Below are 25392 nucleotides of genomic sequence, written 5' to 3' on the forward strand. Positions count from 1 at the left end.
TTTTACTTTCGTTACAAATGAAATACATGGATCGAAAATTGGTATTGTAGTCGTGTTTAGCTTCGTCGAAATTATTTTCTCATCTAATATCTTCTAAGTTAGGTACGAGTTTATATATTTTTATGGTGCCATTATGGTGGTTCCACTATATAACATTGTGTGACAGGGACAACATAGAGGCTGTGTTCAGATATTTGTGAACACCTTGGCCGCTCCTATATATTCGATGGCGTCTTTACATGTCAACTGTACGGTCTATCTATGAAATTGTTCAATTTCAGTCGTACCATACCTCTCTTTTTAGGGTTCCGTACCCAAGGCCCCCAAGGGTAAAAACGGGACCCTATTAGGTAGGTACTAAGACTCCGCTGTCCATTTGTCTGTCTGTCATCAGGCTGTAACTCGAGGACCGTAATAGCTAGACAGTTGAAATTTTCACAGATGATGTATATGTTGCCGCTATAACAACAAATACTAAAAACAATATAAAATAAATATACAACAAACGTGATTTTTTTTGTCGTTTTTTGCGTAATGGTACGGAACCCTTCGTGCGCGAGTCCGACTCGCACTAGGCTGGTTTTTAGGGTTCCGTACCTCAAAAGGAAAAAACGGAACCCTTATAGGATCACTCGTGCGTCTGTCTGTCTGTCTGTCTGTCTGTCTGTCTGTCTGTCTGTCTGTCCGTCTGTCACAGCCGATTTTCTCCGGAACTACTGAACCAATCAAGTTGAAATTTGGTACACATATGTAAGTTTGTGACCCGAATACGGACATGTAACGTAAACAAATGAATTTTAAACATGGGGGCCACTTTTGGGGGGTAAATGAAAAAATTAAAAAAAAAATTTTTCAAACTATATCATGTTACATATCAAATGAAAGAGCTTATTGTAAGGATTTCAAATAATTTTTTTTTATAATTTTCGAATCAACAGATTAGAAGTTATTCAAGAAAATAGGCAAAAAATGACCATTCCCCCCCCCTTATCTCCGAAACTACTAGGTCTAAAATTTTGAAAAAAATACATAAAATAGGTCTATACCTATAGATGACAGGAAAACCTATTACAAATGTACAGTCAAGCGTGAGTCGGACTTAATTACAGTTTTTAATCCGACCCCTACGGATTTTTTAAAGAGATTTCACTCACGTTTCACATAAAAAATACATTGTTAACAGTGCCGGATTACTTAGGGGCTGTCCATAAATTACGTCATCGATTTTTGACGATTTTTGACCCCCCCCCCCCCCTATAATCATCCAAAAATCATGCTTCCAATGACCCCATTTCCTCCTACTTCATGCTACCGTCATCCGATGTCCAGACCCCCCCCCCCCTAATTTGAAATGACGTAATTTATGAATAGCCCCTTAGAGTAGTAGTTTTCTTAGAGTAATTGGTGATAATTTTCTGATAAGATAATCATTTTAAATATTTAACGGTCTTACCTACTTACGAGTAATTGTAAGGTCAAATTAAAAATAATGTTTAAAAAAAATGTTAAATTGAGAGCTAGCTTAAAGTTTTTTATACTCGTCGACTTTAATGGTTGAATTAATAAAGACTTTGTAACCAATAAGCAAAACAAGCACGTGCTTACGGCACCACGTTCAGGGAGGGCACCAAAATGCCAGGTTGAAAAAGGTGAACAAATTTTAAAATTAGGGACAGACACATCGTTTTTACCACACGATTTTTTTAGCTGTCCAAAAGCTAATTTGCAAAAATAATGGCGCGTAATTCTTTGGGAAACAATCGGTAGCAGTAGAAGAGTCGTGATTACATGCATAGATTCGATTTCAACCCACTCTTTTGCGGTTCGGCGTTAGGTCTTATGCGAGGCCTTCTGCCTTACGGCAAAGTTGATCTTCTGCCTTAATTACACTTGGGCGTGGATCCAAATCCAAGCTTTCCTCTTTCGCAGCTGGGCCTACTGCCTTTCTCACACTTCGCCTATTCAATTCCAAGCTCTCTGCTTTCTTGCATATTTTATGCATGAAAACAACCTCGCTGAGACCCTTAAATATCGAGCCCTATGCGAAGCTAGGCTGATAGAAAACTGTCCCATCCCTTCTCTGTATGAAATCCTGGATTCGCGCCTGGTTGGGACTAAAACTAAAATTGCGTTTTTATATCGAAAAATTTTCGCGCTCGCTTCGCTCGCGTTTTCAATTACTTTATGAGGTATGATAAAGGTGACATTCGGGTGGCGACTGCAGCAACATTACTCTGTTGCAACGTTACTGCTGCAGTACTGTCAACTTCCGTGATAAAATGATGTGACTGATTTCCATACTAAAAGTAAAAATGTACAACTGTCTATCATATTGCGTTTTTATATCGAAAAATTTCCGCGCTCGCTTCGCTCGCGTTTCTATTACTTTCTGCGCTATGATAAAGGTGACATTCGGGTGGCGACTGCCACAGCATTAGGTACTCTGTTGCAACATTACTGCTGCGGCACTGTCAATTTTCGTGATAAAATGATTTGACTGATTTCCATTCTCAGCTGTAATGCGGCAATGAACTTCTCTCAATTTACCAAAAAATCAATGTAATCTTGATGACCCTAGGGAGACGGGGCACCTAGAAATGCTTAGGGCATCAAAATATCTTAATCCGGCACTGATTGTTAAAAATTGTGTAATATACGGAACCCTTGGAACGCGAGTCCGACTCGCACTTGTTTAATTTTAGTTTAATTTCAGTACCAAGGTCTCGATTGCCCAGTTGCCTACCTAAAAGGCCTGTCACACCAATCAGTACCACTTTACCCGTCATTAGTTCACTTCCTACCCCTTCGGGTTGACTTTTCGGGGCTCATTGTCCGATAAATGAGTCTTCAGACAATCGGCCTGCGATCCCTTAATGATAATTTATTGACGTCTTTGGGGGCCATTATGAGCAGCAAGGAGGGGAGGTCGAAAGTTTTTATCAGAGTTTTGGACCGAGGTTACTAAGTTTGATTAGTTTGAGACTTCGAGAAAGGAGTGTTAGGATTGAGTTGGGGACATGATGAATTTTGTAACATTAGTAGTAGAGTAGACACAAAACTAGTTCAACACTAATCGCAACTTTTATTATTAAAGTAAGTAATATTTTTCGCAAAATCAACACAAATTCCCGACCCATATACATACCTATACAAACTACAAACCCGATAATAATTTAGTTAGCGAGATGTACGATTCGACGCGGCCGGTCCAGCGCCATCTATCGTGATATTTGGTAAACCTTTCTGTATGAAGTGAACTATACAAAAAGGTTTGCGAACAAATTAATATGCTTTCCACATGGTCCCTTCAAAATCTTAAACGGGCTTTGATTTTGATGTATACTCTCTATCTTTAGGTATTTAAATAAAAGTAAACAAATAATTTGTACATTTTCGGGTAGTTATAACATTTATTGGTTAACCAACCAAATACAAAACCACCTGAATCTGTCACTGAACGACCTAACTTTAACCTACCTTATCATGTAATGTATTCATCTACCTTCAACTGGCTTGGAGCCATTTGAGGGTAGATTTTGTTTACTTTTATTTAAATACAGACACTAATTAGATACAGACTATAGTTAAATATTGTCCTCTCGCTTATTTCTTTACCCCGTTCACAGTAAGTGGAATAGGAAAAATGCTCCAAGTTTCCACCGTCCTTTATAAGTGAAATTAATTGCGTAATTATGTTTAACAGAAAAATATTGTTGCTTAACGGGCAAGGGGTGAGCATTCGTCTAAATTAACCTGAAAATATGTCAGAATAAAAAATATATTCATTAAAAAGAGCGAGATTTAGAATCATTAAAATGAAACGATTGAATTAAATGGGGAATTACTTATATTTTTGGTGATATTTTCAGTATAAATGGTAGAAAGAAAGAAAATAGTAAATGTTGTCGTAAAAGAGAATTCCACCCGAGTGTTCCTTACGAGGGTCTCTTTGTTTCCCAAAAGGTTTTAAGTCATAATGTATGGTTTGTTCGCATTTTTGTTAGTCATAATTTGTTTTTTTCAGCAACGCGTAAGTTTTCAGAATTGCCATATAACAAACCTAACCTAAACTATCGGATCTATAGGATAACCTTACGAAAATGCTGAAAAGTTAACGGTTTCAGAATTATGACTAATGATAATATGACAAACAATACATTATGACTTAAAACTTTATGTCAAACAAAGGGACCCCTCCTTACGAACGCTGACCGGCTAGCATGAGTTGCGTTCTCGCGCGCGACGCCATACATCTAGCGCGACTTCAAGTATAGATTCGATGTTAAGTAACCAGATTCCATGACTTGTCATAAATATGCGGGCAGCGACTATGGTCTGTATCTTTAGGTATTGAAATAAAAATAAACAAACAATTTGTACATTTTCGGTTACAAAACCGCCTGGATCAGTCACTGAACGACCTGACTTTAACCTACATTATTTGATCGTGTAATGTTTTCATCTATCCTCAACTGGCTTAATGAGCCATTTGAGGGTAGATTTTGTTTACTTTTATTTAAATACCTAAAGATACAGAGTATAGATCCAAAAAAGGTAAGATAAATGTATAAATAGCCCCAAAGAAGACGGGCGAGTAAATATTTATCGGGAACATTGTTTTCCACCAGGAATTACCTGATTCTGCGGGAATAATCAATTAGATGAATACATCAGCCCCCTCGTTTTGGTGAGCTCCGGTAAAGGTTCCAGTATAGTCCGTGGTTTTATTTTTAACCGACCGTTCTGAAGTAGGTTCTCAATTCGTAGGGATCTTACTTTTTACAATCTTTTTATTAACTTACAATTTACAGTCACCTGCAATAATATGTTACTCTTCGAAGCCCGCAAAAATATGTGACACGCTCTTGTGGCTCTACAAATAAGATCGTGTCAAATAATTTTTGCGGCCTTCGTTATGTAAAATATTATTGCAGGTGACTGTACCTATGTACGTATTGTACTAAACTATACGGGTCAGATCTTTTAAGTTAAATTTGACCTACTTGCCGCGGCTTCCAATGAAGCTGAAAATTTGCAAGTATATTTAAGTACGGCGACAATGCAATATTTTGATACCATCGAGCTGATCTGATGACGGAGGTGGTCATAGGAACTCTGTGATAAAACAAAGAAAGCTAGAATTGAATTGAATTAGTTTTTAGAATTGTCTCGATGAGTATTAGTTGCATGTGGATTTTTTTATAATAACTCGTGATTGTTTAGGGTTCCGTACCCAAAGGGTAAAACGGGACCCTATTACTAAGACTTCGCTGTCCGTCCGTCCGTCCGTCCGTCCGTCTGTCTGTCACCAGGCTGTATCTCACGAACCGTGATAGCTAGACAGTTGAAATTTTCACAGATGATGTATTTCTGTTGCCGCTATAACAACAAATACTAAAAACTGAATAAAATAAAGATTTAAGTGGGGCTCCCATACAACAAACGTGATTTTTGACCAAAGTTAAGCAACGTCGGGCGTGGTCAGTACTTGGATGGGTGACCGTTTTTTTTTGCATGTTTTTTCCGTTTTTTTTGCATTGTGGTACGGAACCCTTCGTGCGCGAGTCCGACTCGCACTTGCCCGGTTTTTTCTTAAAAAGCACATCGTATTATGGAGCTGCTAGCCAAGATCATAAAAACTGGTATTTCAAACTGTTTTGTGAAGTCGGTTTTTTTTGTTAAGTTTTGTTAAGATGTTTAATGACAAAACTTTGCTACAATCTCTACGACGCCGTAGCCCGTAGCATCGTAGCAAGCCTTATACGAGCACCATATGATAGCTAAGGGCATTCCACCTCCAATTTCTTGGTCCAATGTCATTGCATCTCACTCTCTCATTAAGCAAAATGTGAGACGCAAATACACATTGGAAAAAGAAATTGGAGAGTTGGAATACCACCCTAATTCGAACTTACGTAGCCAACTTGTAAAAACCGGCCAAGTGCGAGTTGGACTCGCGCACGAAGGGTTTCGTACCATAACGCAAAAAACGGCATAATAATCACGTTTGTTGTAAGCCCCATTTAAATATTTATTTTATTTAGTTTTTAGTATTTCTTGATATAGCGGCAAGAGAAATACATCATCTGTGAAAATTTCAACTATCACGGATCATGAGTTACAGCCTGGTGACAGACAGACGGACAGACAGACGGACAGACGGACAGACGGACAGCGGACTCTTAGTAATAGGATCCCGTTTTTATCCTTTGGATACGGAACCCTAAAAACCGGCCAAGTGCGAGTCGGACTCGCAAACGAAGGGTTTCGTACCATTATCTATAAAAACGGTCACCCATCCAAGTACTGACCCCGCCCGACGTTGCTTAACTTCGGTCAAAAATCACGTTTGTTGTATGGGAGCCCCACTTAAATCTTTATTTTATTCTGTTTTTAGTATTTGTTGTTATAGCGGCAACAGAAATACATCATCTGTGAAAATTTCAACTGTCTAGCTAGCTATCAGGGTTCGTGAGATACAGCCTGGTGACAGACAGACGGACGGACGGACGGACGTACAGCGGAGTCTTAGTAATAGGGTCCCGTTTTTACCCTTTGGTTACGGAACCCTAAAAATGGACGCAAGAGACGCATTTTTACTGTATTTTTCCCGTAATCATTAAAGCCTATAGATATTATAGACATATTAGATATGGTGCGTTCACCGGCCGACAGATGGCGCGGTTGATTGATGGGCCTAAACTTAATTATCATACTTTGCGGGCGTATTCTTAAAATTACTTGCGGCCCAGTTTACACGCAACTCCTGGAGGCGTGTTCGGACTTCAAAATTCTGATCTTGTTTGAATATAAGGCCAATTCGATAGGCTGATCTTGTTTGAATATAAGGCCAATTCGATAGGCTGATCTTGTTTGAATATAAGGCCAATTCATCAGAATGATATTTGAATCTTGTTCTTTAATTATCGTGCGTCTTTCCCACACCAACACATACGAACAAGTATTTGGACCGAAATGCACACGATATCAGCAGCCGTATTCGAAGAATGAGATACGTCAAATAATAGATATTGAAACGATATGGATCGGATATGTCAGTGTCAAACAAGTGTCAAAAGGGACGTGACATATCCGATCCATATCGTTTCAATATCTAGTATTTGACGTATCTCATTGTTCGAATATGGCTGCAGGTATCAGACCTCGTTTACAAAATAACTACCCCCCCTCGGTGCACAATGTACTATAGTTGTTCGAAGTGATTATTTTCAAAAGTACTTATTCATTTAATCAAAAACCTTAAATTATTTTTAAATACCTATGAAATGAATAACCAAACGTTGATTGTTACAAATAACTTTTTTTATGGTAGGTACATGTATGGTGTGGCCCTCTTGCTCCATTCAGCGCTAATCACGACACGTTGTCAGTCTACGACGCATTTCCGCTACATACCGGGAAATCCATGTTATCGTCTACGACGTAGCGCTACGACCGTAGCTCAGCGGTGAATGTGTTAAAATATTTTTTCTTCAATTTTAACTCCTAAAATAAGTAGCAAGCAGCTCACAAAATGCACGTAGGTATGTTCAAAATTTAATTGAAATACTTATTTACCTTAAGGTGGCCACTGACGAGCCTTCCAACAGTCCAACTAGCGTGGCTGCAATCCAAAATCGGTCCGTGAATGTCAAAAACGTACAATGTTTAATATTAGGATGCCGTCCATTTGGATGAATCCATTGTAACTGCATCCATTTGGAAGGCTTGTCAGTGGCCTGCTTTAGAGTTTTCTAGTATAATATTTATCTGTGAGGTACATATTGATTGTAATGAAGATTATCTTACATAGATTAGTTACTTATTTAATTCTCTTTGCTTATACAAACATTTCAAGACGATTTATTAAGTAAATTGAGAACCTCCTTTACAAGTGGGTTAAATAAACGTAGGTAATGAATATTGGTGCATACAAAACTAGCTAACATTAAAACCCAACCTAAGTCAAGTCGAGCCGTTAGAAGTTGAAAATACAACTTCCGGTGAAAAAACCGCGGCGGAAACGGATGCCAGGAAGTAGTTTTTCAAACCTTTTCACTCGGCTGCAAATGCTAATCCCGCAGATATTTTTATAAAGTAGGCATCGCATGGCTGGTCTGGACAAAATCGCTGGGTGCCGTCGGGTTAACCTCACGTTTGTGTATGATAAGATTTAGACCTATTTTTTAGTCATCTTTAGCATTTTTTTCGCGAACATTTTTTTCAGCTCTATACGGCACGATACTCATACCAAAGAGAATAGACAGTATACAGGGGTCCTGTCATAGTAAATTTTGTAGTCACAGTAAATTTACTGCCATCTATCGACATACGACTAAAACTCAAAATGAAAACGTATAAATTTATCAAAAAAATGTATATACTTATATGGATAAATTATTTTATTATTTTTATATAATTTTGACACATGTTCATTCACTGATATCTATGTGTTAAAATTGTTAAATATGAAACGGTGTCGTCACGCCATCTAGCCGACCATAGGCCAAAGGTGTGTGCGCCATCTATCCGAGAATGACTTTTTGTTGATTTCCGAGGCACGTTTTTTCCTTAATAGACTTTATTCATCTTATACGAAGTTACATATGTCTTTGCTCATACTTATACTCGGCCGTAGATATATATGTAGATATAGGTTTGAATCCATTTCCACATACATACTTCTAAAACCTACTTTACTGTTGTTATGGGGGACTTCAACGCAAAGTTGGGCAAGAGAAGCGGGGATGAGTTGAGAGTGGGGCAATTTGGGTATGGGCAACGGAACCCTAGGGGTCAGAGGCTGGCCGACTTTCTGGAGAGAGAGGAACTCTTCATGATGAACTCTTTCTTCCAGAAGCCGCCTCACAGGAAATGGACCTGGATGAGTCCTGACGGTTCCACGAGAAACGAGATAGACTTCATCATGACCGACAAGAAACGGATATTCAGTGATGTCTCTGTGATCAACAGGGTAAAGACCGGTAGTGATCACCGAATCGTAAGAGGCACACTGAATATCAATATTAAACTTGAAAGGTCCAGCCTGATGAAGTCTACGCTCCGACCTACTCGAGCCTATGTTCAAAACCCCGAAAGCTTTCAACTCGAGCTCTCTAACCGCTTTGCTTGCCTAGAGAACTTGGCTTCAGTGGACGAAATCAACGACGGGCTAGTGGAAACTGTCCACACAGTAGGGTCTAAGTTTTTTAGATCCCGCCGTAAAGATAGACCTCAGAAATTGACCGAGCAAACCTTAAACCTCATGGCTGAACGACGCTCGCTACAGTTGCAGTCTCCCGATGACGCGGAGTCATATAGGCAGCTCAATAGACGTATATCTAAGTCCTTGCGACATGATCTGCGTCTCTTTAATACTAACCGTATTAAAGAGACTATTGAGCGAAACCAAGGCTCCAAAGTGTTCGCAAAGGACAAGTCTATTGGGCAAAGCCAGCTGACAAAGCTGAAACGGGAAGATGGCAGCATAGCGTCGAGCAAAGCGGAGGTTTTAGGTGAGATTGAGAGGTTCTATGGACAGTTATACACTTCGATCGCAAAGCCCGTTGACAGCTTGGTAGGAGATCCAAGAGCCAAGCTGTCCCGACATTATACCGAAGATATCCCGGACATCAGTCTGTACGAGATTAGGATGGCCCTGAAGCAGCTTAAGAACAACAAGGCGCCGGGCAAAGACGGAATCACTTCAGAGCTTCTGAGAGCGGGTGGAACACCGGTACTTAAAGTCCTCCAGAAGCTCTTTAATTCCGTCTTGTCCGAGGGCATAACGCCTGAAACATGGAATAGAGGCGAGGTGGTGCTGTTCTTCAAAAAAGGTGATAACAACCTATTGAAGAACTACAGACCCATCACGCTTCTGAGCCATGTCTATAAGCTGTTTTCAAGGGTCATCACGAACCGTCTCGAACACAGACTTGATGACTTCTAGCCTCCCGAACAAGCCGGTTTCCGAAAAGGCTATAGTACCATAGACCACATCCATACGCTGCGGCAAGTTATACAGAAGACCGAAGAGTATAACTTGCCATTATGCTTAGCGTTTGTGGACTATGAGAAAGCCTTCGATTCGGTGGAAACATGGGCGGTGCTTGAGTCTCTTCAGCGATGCCATATTGACTATCGGTACATCGAAGTGTTGAAGTGTTTGTATAGTAACGCCACCATGTCGGTCCGAGTACAGGAGCAGAGCACGAGGGCGATTCCATTGCGAAGAGGCGTAAGGCAGGGAGACGTTATCTCTCCGAAACTGTTTACTGCCGTAATGGAAGACGCCTTCAAGCTCCTGGAATGGGAAGGACTTGGCATCAACATCAACGGCGAATACATCACTCACCTTCGGTTTGCCGACGATATCGTAGTCATGGCAAAGTCGATGGAGGAACTCAGCATGATGCTCGATGATCTCAACCGAGTTTCACAACGGGTGGGCTTGAAAATGAACATGGACAAGACGAAACTTATGTCAAATGCCAATGTTGTGCCCATCCCAGTCTCTGTTGGGAACTCGGTACTCGAAGTTGTTGACTCGTACATCTACCTAGGACAAGTAGTCCAATTAGGTAGGTCCAACTTCGAGAAAGAGGTCAACCGCCGAATCCAACTCGGTTGGGCAGCGTTCGGGAAACTACGTAATGTCTTTTCGTCCGACATACCTCAGTGCCTCAAGACGAAAGTCTTTAATCAATGTGTGTTACCAGTGATGACTTACGGCTCCGAAACGTGGTCTTTCACTATCGGCCTCATCTCAAAACTTAAAGTCGCTCAACGAGCTATGGAGAGGGCTATGCTCGGAGTTTCTCTACGTGATCGAATCAGAAATGAGGAGATCCGTAGACGAACTAAAGTCACCGACATAGCCCACCGGATTAGCAAGCTGAAGTGGCAATGGGCAGGCCACATTGCACGCAGAGAAGATGGCCGATGGGGTCGAAAAGTGCTCGAGTGGAGACCACGGACTAGCAAGCGCAGCGTAGGACGTCCACCCACAAGATGGACAGACGATCTTGTTAAGGTCGCCGGAAGACGCTGGATGCGGGTCGCTTCCAACCGGCACGTATGGAGGTCCAAGGGGGAGGCCTATGTTCAGCAGTGGACGTCTTATGGCTGAGATGATGATGATGATGAGGTTTGAATCCATGATTTTAGAACGCAACACAGATACAAAGGGTTAAGGGATACTTAACTGATAAGGAAGCATACGATTTACTTCCTATGTAGATTTATTTGGAGGATGCCTATGTCCGTTACAGGGGTTTCAGGGATGACTAATATGGACACATATAATTATTTCACCGTTGTTATTTAATCTGCTTATTTTAGTTTATTGTAATTTGTAGGTAATTAAGGTTTAAAGATCAGACCCAGTCAAACTAAATTAGAAATAAATAATGACATAGAAATACTAAACTAAGGTATGTATAATTACCAAATCAATTCTTAATTCAACAACGTCAGCAACGTTCAAATTTGGATTCAACGTAAAACATGTCCTCTCAAAAGTGAAGTAGAAGCATTGCGTGGTCTACTATGATAAAAAATATATATCTACGACTGATCTGGATTCCAAAGTTGGCCGAAAAGTCCGCCATCTTTAATGTACAATTCTGCATTGGAAGTAGTCGTGACAAGTTTAGAATTTGTTTTTAGGGTGTCGATGTACATACTTAAGGGTCCGCAGCAAGCTCGGCCGAATTTCACCTTCCCATACAAACGGAGTTTCCTTCTCATTTTAAAACTACGTGTTGGATTGTAATTAAACTTTGCACATAAATAAAAATAATAAATAAATAAATAAAGCGTTTATTCACAAGCTTACTTACATTTAGATACAATACATTCTTCTGCCAAACCACATAGCCGTAGCCGTAGCCACATAGCGTAGCCGTTTGCATACAATGACATGAGGTATATCTATGCCTGTAATTAGTTTATATAGCTCCAGCTTATGAAACAAATGAAGTAAAGCAAAAACAAATTTCAATTCGCTGAATTTTTTTAACTATGGTATCTGAAGCTACATAAACTAATTTCAAACATAGATATACCCTATCCTATTTTAAGTACAAAGTTTCAGAGCAATTTACTTAGCCGTTTTAAAATGAGAGCGTAACTACGTTTGTATGGAGAACCGAGCTTGCTGCGGATTTTTAAATTAGCTAAACTATTGCTGGTATTATGGATTACATTAAATGGAAATAGTGAGATAAGTTCATCATTATAAACATTATGCCATTTAGATATGTTAGTTAAAACCAGTATTAATGAAATACACACTGAAACACAAACACAGGAAATCGTAATCCTTCATACTGAAAACAATATGCAGCAAATGGATTGGTTCCAAATGAATCCGCACTAGTGTTGTTCCGAATATTGCATCAATCGATACTTCATGTTTATTCTCATCACACTTGCCTTATTATACAGAGACAAGAGGTTAAATTGCTGAACCGATTTAGATATAATTTGGTATGGAGATAGTTTGAGGCACATAGGGTAGTTTTTATCATCATCATCATTACAGGCAGACGAAGTCGCGGGCAGAAGCCTATATGTATATAGTAAGATTTTTTTTGAATTGTAATAATAAACTTTATTGTATAAAAAATATGATTCAAATTATAATATGTATATAGTAGGTACATTCAGGTGGAGCGCTGGTGGCCTAGCGGTAAGAGCGTGCGACTTTCAATCTGGAGGTCGCGGGTTCGAACCCCGGCTCGTACCAATGAGTTTTTCGGAACTTATGTACGAAATATCATTTGATATTTACCAGTCGCTTTTCGGTGAAGGAAAACATCGTGAGGAAACCGGACTAATCCCGATAAGGCATAGTTTACCCTCTGGGTTGGAAGGTCAGATGGCAGTCGCTTTCGTAAAAACTAGTGCCTACGCCAATTCTTGGGATCAGTTGCCAAGCGGACCCTAGGCTCCCATGAGCCGTGGCAAAAATGCCGGGACAACGCGAGGAAGATGATGATATAGTAGGTACATTCGTTTATGGGTGAATCAACTTTTTCTTGTCACTAGTTGCCATGGTTACGGTCTCCTGGGTCACTTTTAAAAATACTACTTATTTCGTATTTAAATGAACCAAACTTGAACTTTTTGGTAGTTATAAGGCTTTTATATAATGGGATATCTACTAAGCACGTTTGTAGAACATGGTACAGCAGCTATTCTAAAAAACTATGCTACTATTGTCTCCTGCCTGATGGGACAGAATAACAACAAGAAATACTTAGTTGATCGACCCTTATAAAACAGAATCTAGTACATATCTGTGACATTTGGAATCGTAGATACACATAAACGTCGTCATTTATTATGGAATGACACAAAGAGCATACAGGACAAATTCTAGCTCTAGTCTAGCTAGGATCGCAAGTAATTTACTTTCCAAATGTTTCCCTAATATTTACAGTTAGTCTCTTAAATCTGTCTAGGTCACAGATAAAATCTGAAGGTCGTACCTAATTTTAAAAACAAGGTCCTAAAAATATTTTAAGTAATATAAATTATTGGATCAGAGTATCGTCACGGCGCAACCTTAGCGCGCTCTCGATTCGTCTCTGTTGACAAATATTTAAATGAGCGGTCCGTGTTGGCGATCGATCACTGGCGAAGTTTATCGATAGGCAAATACGGACAACCCTATTTATTGGTGAACAAGATTATTTCCTTGCAGTGGTTTATACCTATGTCGAGATTTTAGCTTTCTATGAATCTCATATTCAATTCGTTTCATTTGTAGGTATGAATGGCATTTCGCTCATTTCTTCCCAGAATGTGCAGAATGTGGAATTAGGCATCCAGTCCACTGGAGCGGAGCGAGGCAGCGGAGCGGTGAGCGAGATAAAAATCTACCAATAGAATCTCCGCTCCTCTTCGCTATTATTGGTGGATTTTAACCTAGCTCACGCTCCGCTCCAGTGGACAGGCTGCCTAATTTCATCTTGCTCCTGAGAAGCGGGTATTTAGGGTTCTCAAGGATCTTGCCGACCCTTGAGAACCCTCAAACATGGCTCGTGCGATGTTGCTTATGTCCATGGGCGACTGTGACCGCTTCCCATCAGGCGGCTTGTCTGCTAGTTTGCCGACTATCATGTAAAAAAAATCATGTAAATTTTGTTCGTTGTTCGAGCAAAACGCTAGTAGACGGAATAGCCCCTATAACGGAATTAGCCACATTGACCTTAATAAAAAGAAAAACATTTAATATTATTTGAAAACGGGATTTAATCGCATATACCTAATAAACCTTATTTATATGCGATTAAGTCCCGTTTTCGTAAATATGTGTAAAAATTGAAAAATTGTGAAAGCTTAAATCAGTGTTTTCAAATTATAAGTTTTATCTTGAGAAAATAAAGCAATCGTGATGGTAATATCACATTTTATAAAGACATTTTAAAGCCGTAATACAAATTGAAGCTGTTAGGAACGCCGCTATATTTCCACATTGTACACGTATGGCGGTACGAGTGTACGCGATCAAGTAGATTTTAAATGTGAAAATAGTAGGTAGAGTGGCCATCAGATATATCGGAGCGGCCAAGGTGTTCACAATATCTGAACACGCATTCTAACGCCTTGACAATAGAGGCGTGCTCAGATATTTGTGAGCGCCTTGACCGCTCCGATATATCTGATGGCGACTATACAAATGTACAAAAAACATCGTAATCGATAAAAGGAAATTCGCACTTTTACAATACTTTTGGCCCTTTAAATTTTCAACATAGGCGTATGTAAGGTGCTACGTTTACCTGCCTAACTTAATGAATGCATTATTCGTCATGGAATCCGCGTAAATTCATTTTAAATGATTGAAAAAAGTTTCGAGTTTATAAAACTTATTTGATTTTTTCTTCTTTATTTCTTGGCTTGGTTTATTCTAGACACAGGTTTCAACACATTGAAATAAAATAGATATATTTTCAAAATCGTGTCTATATGAGGAATTCGTTAGAGATTCCTTTCACTCGGGCCACACGCATTATCTGTACTTAGCGCAGGTGTAGATATAACTTAATATCTCAAAGTATATTCAGTGTATTTTGTGTTAAAACGCTTTTATTGTGGCCGCGCCTTCACAATCACGTTATGGTTGTGTATTAAGCTCAGGTGTGGACGTGGTTTAATATCTCAACAACCAACGTGTGTGCTATACTTTATGTTTTAAAAACGCTTACATTGTCACCGCGCCCAAACAATCACGTTATCATTGTATTGAACGCAGGTGTAGACGTGGCTTAATATTTCAACGTGTGTATTATTGCTTGTAATGTTGCGCGTATTTTTTTTAATATCAACATTTTGTAATCAGTGACAATATACTGTTTTGCGTTATTTCTACACATAGGTACACCTGATACACGTGTTTCTTTTTCTTTTGTTGTCATTTAAAGGTAACAGAAGGAAAATCGCTTTTTGGTGATATCATGTATAAAAATAAATACGCCCTAAATTGGTACGCCACGCTTGTCACGTACAGTTTTTTTAGGGTTCCGTGCCCAAAGGGTAAAAACGGGACCCTATTACTAAGACTCCGCTGTCCGTCCGTCTCTCTGTCACCAGGCTGTAACTCATGATACCTGATAGCTAGACAGTTGAAATTTTCACAGATGATGTATTTCTGTTGCCGCTATAACAACAAATACTAAAACCAGAATAAAATAAAGATTTAAGCGGGGCTCCCATACAACAAACGTGATTTTTGACCGAAGTTAAGCAACGTCGGGCGGGGTCAGTACTTGGATGGGTGACCGTTTTTAGGGTTCCGTACCCAAAGGGTAAAACGGGACCCTATGACTAAGACTTCGCTGTCCGTCCGTCTGTCACCAGGCTGTATCTCACGAACCGTGATAGCTAGACAGTTGAAATTTTCACAGATGATGTATTTCTGTTGCCGCTATAACAACAAATACAAAAAAAAAACAGAATAAAATAAAGATTTAAATGGGGCTCCCATACAACAAACGTGATTTTTGACCAAAGTTAAGCAACGTCGGGAGTGGTCAGTATTTGGATGGGTGACCGTTTTTTTTTTGCTTTTTTTTTGTTTTTTTTTTTTTGCATTATGGTACGGAACCCTTCGTGCGCGAGTCCGACTCGCACTTGCCCGGTTTTTATAGATAATGGTACGGAACCCTTCGTTTGCGAGTCCGACTCGCACTTGGCCGGTTTTTTTTATCTTTTTTTATATCTTTTGTTGTCATTTAAAGGTAACAGACGCAAAATCGCTTTTTGGTGATATCATCTATAAAAAGAAAAACGCCCTAAATTGGTATGCCACGCTTGTCACGTACAGTTTTTAATCTCACTACATGGTCCTAACATTTTTTTTGTTTAGGTACACATAAAACCTGTGTAATTAGTTATAGCTGACACATGGTAATCAAAATAAAATAAAAAGAATTAGCGTATCGCCGGTCAGTTTCCTAATTCGTCAATTTTGCTGATTCAACAGTTTAATGATTAGACTGTTTCTTAATTCGCCAATTTCCTTTTATGCCAGTTTCACTAAATTGTCAGAGCCCCTATTAAGCCAGTTTCTTGAGTCGCAAACTTCCTTATTCCTCAATTATCTTAAGTTGTCAGTTTTGCTATTTCGTCATTTTCCTAATCCGTTACTTTCCTTGTTCATCTGATAGTTTAGTTTCTCAGTTTTCCCATCACGTCATGTTTATGATTTGCTACTTTTTTGGGGTTCCGTAGTAAACTAGGAACCCAGCTGTTTTTAAGGCGATCTTAAGGCGATACAAGACATATTTTTGTACTCAGCTAAAAGTCACGAAATGTAAGTTTAATATTTTTAAACCACATTGCCGTATTCTTTTTAAAAAATATAGTCATGTCTTATTTTACACTAAAACTGATGGAATAATAAATAAATATTAAATATTATAGGACAATCTTTACACAAATCAACCTAGTCCCACGGTAAGCTCAATAAGGCTTGTGTTGAAATTATCTGGTGATACAATGCACTACGGTACGCGGGACACAATAATCCCAAGGTGTCGGACAACAAATAAAAAATTGTATATTTGATACACCGAAACAACTAGTGAAACTGGCGAATATAGAAACCGATTATCTAGGGGAAATGACCATTTGACCAAACTGACGAATAATTAAATTAGCACATAAGGAAACTAGCAAATTTACGAAACTGAAGCCTAGCAAAACTGGCGAAAGAGTAAACTGAAGGTTTAGGAAAATGACCCACTAGCGAAATTGTCAACCTAGTGAAAATGACCAGAAGGTAAACTGTTGAATCAGCAAAATTGACGAATTAGGAAACTGACCGGCGATACGCTAATTCAATAAAACACTTCATCGTTCAGACTATATTTTACTGGAATTTATTATTTATTTATTATTATGTTTATGTGGGCCTTTGACTGTCGCTTCGACCAAGCTGTGATCTATTGTGACGGCCCTTTAAAGTTCATTACTAATGCCCGTTGAATCCAGGAAATTCCAGATTCTTTGGGCCGTAATGCTCTGTACCTCATAGGGTTCCAGTATATGTCGCCCTAGGTAGGTACTTCTTTTGGACATTAGTGGTCCGCAGGAGCAGAGGATGTGCATAGCAGTCTCCTCTGACTCTTGGCAGAACCTGCATGTCGCATCTTGTTTTTTCCCTATTTGAAACATGTGTTTGTTCAACTTGCAGTGTCCAGTCAAAATTCTAGTCACCGCACAAGTTTTGTGTCTTTTGAGCCCTAGAAGCTCCTTAGCAGTTTTGCTGTTGAACCCTTTGATTAGAGCTTTCGAGTGTTCTTGTCCTTTTACGAACTTCCACCAATCGATTGCTCTCGTTTTTTCTATGTTGTTGAGCAGAGAATATGCATCCCGTTTTGTGGTTCCACAAAACGGTTCTGGGCCGACCAGGGGTGTGTCCGCGCCCTTTCTAGCAAGTTCATCCGCTTCTTCGTTTCCGTTAATGTCGGAGTGCCCTGGTACCCATCTAAGTATGACTTTGTTGGAATAAGCCAGTGCATTTAGGTTTGATTTACAGTTCTGGACTAGTTTTGAGTTTGACTCAAGAGATTCTAGTGCCAGCAGAGCAGCCTGGCTGTCTGAGTTGATGTAGATATGCTGGTGTCTTAGGTTTCTATCCAGGTTGATCTCCGCACATTTGTTGATGGCGAAGACTTCTGCCTGGAAGATTGAGGCCTGTGTGCCCATGCTGACGCTAGCTCTGAGCTTAGGTCTCTCACCATAGATCCCACATCCTACATCATTGCCTTTCTTGGAACCATCCGTATACCAAATAAGGCTTCCCTCTTCGACGAACATTTGGTCGTTAGTCCATTTGTCTCTAGGAGGTATTTCTACTGTGTACAGTTTAGTAAAGTGACATTGAGTGTGCGTGTCATCTGTGGGCATGCTAAGGGTTCTATTTGCAAAAACCCAGGCCTTTAGTTTGGTTAATGCTTGAGAGCGCCATTTTGGCCTGTTTAGCGTGCAGATTCTGTAGACGCACTGCTTGGCCTCCTTTTGCACCTGCAAGTGGAGTGGTATAATATCCAGCAGTGCATCTAGGGCCGCTCCCGGTGTCGAGGAGAAGGCGCCTGTTGCTGTTAAACAAGCCGTTTTTACTGGAATAGGTACTGTTATTAAAAACCAAAGGGTCTAGCAGGCTAAGCGAACAAGAAGTGCCCCTAACGACGATTTGGTCATTCTTTCAGGTGGTGTACTGGCAGGTCCTAAGAACACTCTATGCTTAATATCAGTCCTCGACCTTCTTTTGTTTTCGAGTTATTCAGGATAATGTAAAACCATCAGTGTATCATTGAAAGTGTCATATTTCATAAACTGTTCAAGTTAGATTAATGAAACAAAATTATATTTAACAACAATAAAATAGACTACAAAATGAATATGTTTAACCTGCATCATGTCCTTATACTTCATTATAAAAAAAACATTTTATTTTTCTTCTCATTATTTTTTATACTATTCGCGGAGGTACACCTACAAAAAAAATATGCATGAGTAGCCACTAATACCCACTACATACACATATAAAAATATTTGCATAGATCTTCGTGCGTCATGTCAAAAAAAAAACATTATCGAACAAGGATCTCAGAAACGGCTCTAAACATAAAAAAACTCAAAAATGCGCGTTTTCCCAGAGATAAGACCTAGCTAAATCAATTTATCGCCCCCGAAAACAACCATATAGCAAATTTCATCGAACTCGCTAGAGCCGTTTCCGAGATCTTTGTTCTATAATGTTTTTTTTGACATGACGCACGAAGATTTATGTAAATATTTTTATATGTGTATGTAGTGGGTATTAGTGGCTACTCATGCATATTTTTTTGTAGGTGTACCTCCGCGAATAGTATAAAAATAATGAGAAGAAAAATAAAATGTTTTTTTTTTTTTATAATCTATCTATACATATAATAAAGCTGAAGAGGGTCGAAAGTCTGTACATGGAAGATATTTGAAAAAAAGTTGGCTGGGGATACTTAGAATTGCTAACAGAACACGTTCCAACAGTTTTTAGAATTTTTGTCTGTTTGTCTGTTTATCTGTTTATCTGTTTGTCTGTTTATTTGAACGCGCATCACGTGAAAACGGCTGAACGGATTTTGATGAAAACTTTACTAATCTGTCGAGAAAATTCCCGGCCAGGTTATAGGCTATAAAAATTCAACCCCTAAAAGGGGGGGTAGCCACAACACTCGATTGACTTAAGTTTGCCCCTGAATCGTATGGCGCTACTTATGGAACGAGGGGCAAACTTTTTTCAAATATGTGCTAACAAGTACCTTGGTAAACTAACAGATGGCGCTGAATTTAATACGATGTGACATAAATAAGCCACCGAGGAAGGATTTTGCCAAATTAACTCTAAGTTTAAAAGACCCCTCTTCTAAAATTTCATTCAATCGTACGATATCAACAAATTTAATTGAATAATTGTGTTGATTTAATAATACAACAAAATTAAACGACAGTAAATTAATTGCCCCTCATTGCACAGTGCCATCTTTTGGGGAGCTGAGTAAACATTAAGTAACCAAGAAAACTAAAAATGAGTTTACATAGTTACGTAGTAGTGGTAAAATAAACACACATATCAACACGCGTATACATAAAATTATTTATTTACGCCGTCATGAATTATACCTAATCGTAATTATATCGCATCCATATCAAAGCCATATTCATACGTATCGCCTCCTTAAGCACTTAATAATGGCCACGAAGGTGGGTACTTAAGATGTTTATGATAAAGGTGACATTCGGGTGGCGACTGCAGCAGCATTAGGTACTCTGTTGCAACGTTACTGCTGCGGCACTGTCAAATTTCGTGATAAAATGATGTGACTGATTTCCATACTAAAAGTAAAAATGTACAACTGTCTATCAAAATGCGTTTTTTATATCGAAAAATTTTCGCGCTCGCTTCGATCGCATTTTAAATAACTTTCTAACATATGATAAAGGTGACATTCAATTTTCGTGATATAATGATGTGACTGATTTCCATACTAAAAGTAAAAATGTACAACTGTCTATTAAAATGCGTTTTTTACACCGAAAAATTTTCGCGCTCGCTTCGCTCGCGTTTTCAATAACTTTCTAACATATGATAAAGGTGACATTCAATTTTCGTGATATAATGATGTAACTGATTTCCACACTAAAAGTAAAATTGTACAACTGTCTATAGAATTGCGTTTTTTTATATCGAAAAATTGTCGCGCTCGCTTCGCTCGCGTTTTCAATAACTTTCTTAGATATGATAAAGGTGACATTCGGGTGGCGACTGCAGCAGCATTAGGTACTCTGTTGCAACGTTACTGCTGCGGCACTGTTAATTTTCGTGATAAAATGATGTGACTGATTTCCACACTAAAAGTAAAAACCGGCCAAGTGCGAGTCGGACTCGCGTTCCAAGGGTTCCGTATATTACACAATTTTTAACAATCAGTGCCGGATTAAGATATTTTGATGCCCTAAGCATTTCTAGGTGCCCCCTCTCCCTAGGGTCATCAAGATAACATTGATTTTTTGGTAAATTGAGAGAAGTTCATTGCCGCATTACAGCTGAGAATGGAAACCAGTCACATCATTTTATCACGAAAATTGACAGTGCCGCAGCAGTAATGTTGCAACAGAGTACCTAATGCTGTTGCAGTCGCCACCCGAATGTCACCTTTATCATAGCGTAGAAAGTAATACAAACGCGAGCGAAGCGAGCGCGGAAATTTTTCGATATAAAAACGCAATATGATAGACAGTTGTACATTTTTACTTTTAGTATGGAAATCAGTCACATCATTTTATCACGGAAGTTGACAGTACTGCAGCAGTAACGTTGCAACAGAGTAATGTTGCTGCAGTCGCCACCCGAATGTCACCTTTATCATAACTTATAAAGTAATTGGAAACGCGAGCGAAGCGAGCGCGAAAATTTTTCGATATAAAAACGCAATTTTAGTTTTAGACCCAACCAGGCGCGAATCCAGGATTTCATACAGAGAAGGGATGGGACAGTTTTCTATCAGCCTAGCTTCGCATAGGGCTCGATATTTAAGGGTCTCAGCGAGGTTGTTTTCATGCATAAAAAAATATGCAAGAAAGCAGAGAGCTTGGAATTGAATTGGCGAAGTGTGAGAAAGGCAGTAGGCCCAGCTGCGAAAGAGGAAAGCTTGGATTTGGATCCACGCCCAAGTGTAATTAAGGCAGAAGATCAACTTTGCCGTAAGGCAGAAGGCCTCGCATAAGACCTAACGCCGAACCGCAAAAGAGTGGGTTGAAATCGAATCTATGCATGTAATCACGACTCTTCTACTGCTACCGATTGTTTCCCAAAGAATTACGCGCCATTATTTTTGCAAATTAGCTTTTGGACAGCTAAAAAAATCGTGTGGTAAAAACGATGTGTCTGTCCCTAATTTTAAAATTTGTTCACCTTTTTCAACCTGGCATTTTGGTGCCCTCCCTGAACGTGGTGCCGTAAGCACGTGCTTGTTTTGCTTATTGGTTACAAAGTCTTTATTAATTCAACCATTAAAGTCGACGAGTACAAAAAACTTTAAGCTAGCTCTCAATTTAACATTTTTTTTAAACATTATTTTTAATTTGACCTTACAATTACTCGTAAGTAGGTAAGACCGTTAAATATTTAAAATGATTATCTTATCAGAAAATTATCACCAATTACTCTAAGAAAACTACTACTCTAAGTAATCCGGCACTGTTAACAATGTATTTTTTATGTGAAACGTGAGTGAAATCTCTTTAAAAAATCCGTAGGGGTCGGATTAAAAACTGTAATTAAGTCCGACTCACGCTTGACTGTACATTTCTAATAGGTTTTCCTGTCATCTATAGGTATAGACCTATTTTATGTATTTTTTTCAAAATTTTAGACCTAGTAGTTTCGGAGATAAGGGGGGGGGGGAATGGTCATTTTTTGCCTATTTTCTTGAATAACTTCTAAACTGTTGATTTGAAAATTATAAAAAAAAATATTTGAAATCCTTACAATAAGCTCTTTCATTTGATATGTAACATGATATAGTTTGAAAAAAAAATTTTTTTCATTTTTTCATTTACCCCCCAAAAGTGGCCTTCATGTTTAAAATTCATTTGTTTACGTTACATGTCCGTATTCGGGTCACAAACTTACATATGTGTACCAAATTTCAACTTGATTGGTCCAGTAGTTCCGGAGAAAATCGGCTGTGACAGACGGACAGACAGACAGACAGACAGACAGACAGACAGACAGACGCACGAGTGATCCTATAAGGGTTCCGTTTTTTCCTTTTGAGGTACGGAACCCTAAAAATGTACAACTGTCTATCAAATTGCGTTTTTTTGTATCGAAAAATTGTCGCGCTCGCTTCGCTCGCGTTTTCAATAACTTTTTAAGATATGATAAAGGTGACATTCGGGTGGCGACTGCAGCAGCATTAGGTACTCTGTTGCAACGTTACTGCTGCCGCACTGTCAATTTTCGTGATAAAATGATGTGACTGATTTCCACACTAAAAGTAAAAATGTACAACTGTCTATCAAAATGCGTTTTTTACACCGAAAAATTTTCGCGCTCGCTTCGCTCGCGTTTTAAATAACTTTCTAACATATGATAAAGGTGACATTCAATTTTCGTGATATAATGATGTGGCTGATTTCCGTACTAAAAGTAAAAATGTATAACTGTCTATCAAATTGCGTTTTTTTATATCGAAAAATTTTCGCGCTCGCTTCGCTCGCATCGCATATACCTTACTGTATCGTCCGATATTCACCTACTACTCTGTCATTTAAATCCTTAGAGAATATAACCAACGGAGACGCCATGTCTAGAATTTTCAGTACAAAATAGTCTGGTGTTTTTTGCGGGGAGGGGCACATCAAATGTGTACCTACGTAACGTAAACATAGCCATGTCAGATAAACGTCGGTTGACCATTGGCCGCCTATTTTCGACAGAGGGGAACGCCTGTTACGACCACTCTCTAAGTTTAAATCACGTGTAAAATTTGAATAAGATCGAATAAAACTATTGATTTTGGAGTGTAGTTTTATTTAGTGGTACCTAATGGTAAAATATTTTATCTGGACTTCAGTCCTCTAGCATATCCATATGTCAACTTTACTTCAAGTTCCGCCTCCAGGGGAGAGGGAGAGAAATAAGGATTAGAAATTAGCCGCTTACTGACACAGACCGAATTACACGCGGGCGGAGCCGCGGGCACAGCTAGTGAAGTATAAGGACATGATGCAGGTTAAACATATTCATTTTGTAGTCTATTTTATTGTTGTCAAATATAATTTTGATTGGTTAATCTAACTTGAACAGTTTACAAAATATGACACTTTCAATGATACACTGTTCTTAGGACCTGCCAGTACACCACCTGAAAGAATGACCAAATCCGTCGTTGGGGGCACTTCTTGTTTGCTTAGCCTGCTAGACCCTTTAAAATTTGCTCAGCAAAAACTGAGGTGTTCAAGAGAGTTAAAATATATATAGGTAGAACATTTTCTATATTTATAATTTCATCTTAAGATTAGCCTTAATGCTCACGCGTTTTCGGATTCAATTGTTCGTTATATTTCCTTAAGCTAACCTATAAATTCTAATCCGCTTGGGTGTTGTGAGTGCTGTCGCTACACAGTGTATACCCAGCAGCGGGCGCGTATCAGCGCAGGTGTGTACGCAGCATAATACCGAGCAAGCATAAACAGACCACAGATTGCTTTATGGTACCTGTACTAAGCTGGGACAGCCAATACGTGTTTCTCAACTTACTTACTACTTACTTGCTCTATAATTATACTTATCCATCTTAATCCAGTGAAATTGTAGAATTTTGTAACGTGGCTCTTCTGCGTCAAATCCGGTAGTTCTGATTTTTTGCAGACTTATTTATGATGTTGGCCCAATTAATAATCCAAGCTTGTGACCTTGAGCGCCGAACGCAACTTTGTCAAAAATCGAAAAACCTGCGAAAATTTCGGTTTTTATTTAGTTTTGGGCGATTCTAACCCTAAAGGACTAGATTTTGATAGTACCTTCCTTAGACGTTTTAAAGAAGACTAAATTTGCTACAATACGAGATTAGAATTCTCTCTGTAGATTGAATAGTTTCCGAGATAAAGGCTTTCAAAATTTAGTTTTTTTTTTAATTGAGCTCGTAAGCTAAGTGAGTGCAGTGAGTATGCACTTTTGACTCAGGCGATGCCGCTTGGCACGGTTGTTCCCAAGGTCAAACAAAGCTAATTTGGCCCAGTAGCTACGAGATCGTACCGTGCATACCCCCCAAAAAGGGAAGGGAAAGGTCGGATCCCCAGGTCCAATCTTTGTTACATTTCTTCCTACTCTTAGGAGCTAGGGGGCTGTCCATAAATTACGTCGTCGATTTTTGACGATTTTTGCCCCCCCCCCTATAATCATCCAAAAATCATGCTTCAAATGACCCCATTTCCTCCTACTTCATGCTACCGTCATCCGATGTCCAGACCCCCCCTAATTTGAAATGACGTAATTTATGAATAGCCCCTAGGGCACGTTATATATCATTGTCATATAATTTAGGGATGAAAACATTATATTCATACTTTTAAAACGCCAAGTTAAGTGTTTTTTTAAAGACTTTTAACTTTTGACTTTGGCCATAATTACATTTCTATGGAAATCGTCACTCAATCCGCTTCATATTTTTACAAAAAAAATTATGAATGCCTGCTTTGAAGTGATGCTTTATAGAATAAGGAAGCCCTAAATTATATGAAAATCATATATAACTTGCCCTAGTTGCTAAGAGCAGGATGAAATATAGCTTAGATTGGACCTGGGGATCCGACCCTTTCCCCTCCCAT

The sequence above is a fragment of the Cydia splendana genome, chromosome 1 (assembly GCF_910591565.1).
Source record: "Cydia splendana chromosome 1, ilCydSple1.2, whole genome shotgun sequence".
Lineage (NCBI taxonomy): Eukaryota > Metazoa > Arthropoda > Insecta > Lepidoptera > Tortricidae > Cydia > Cydia splendana.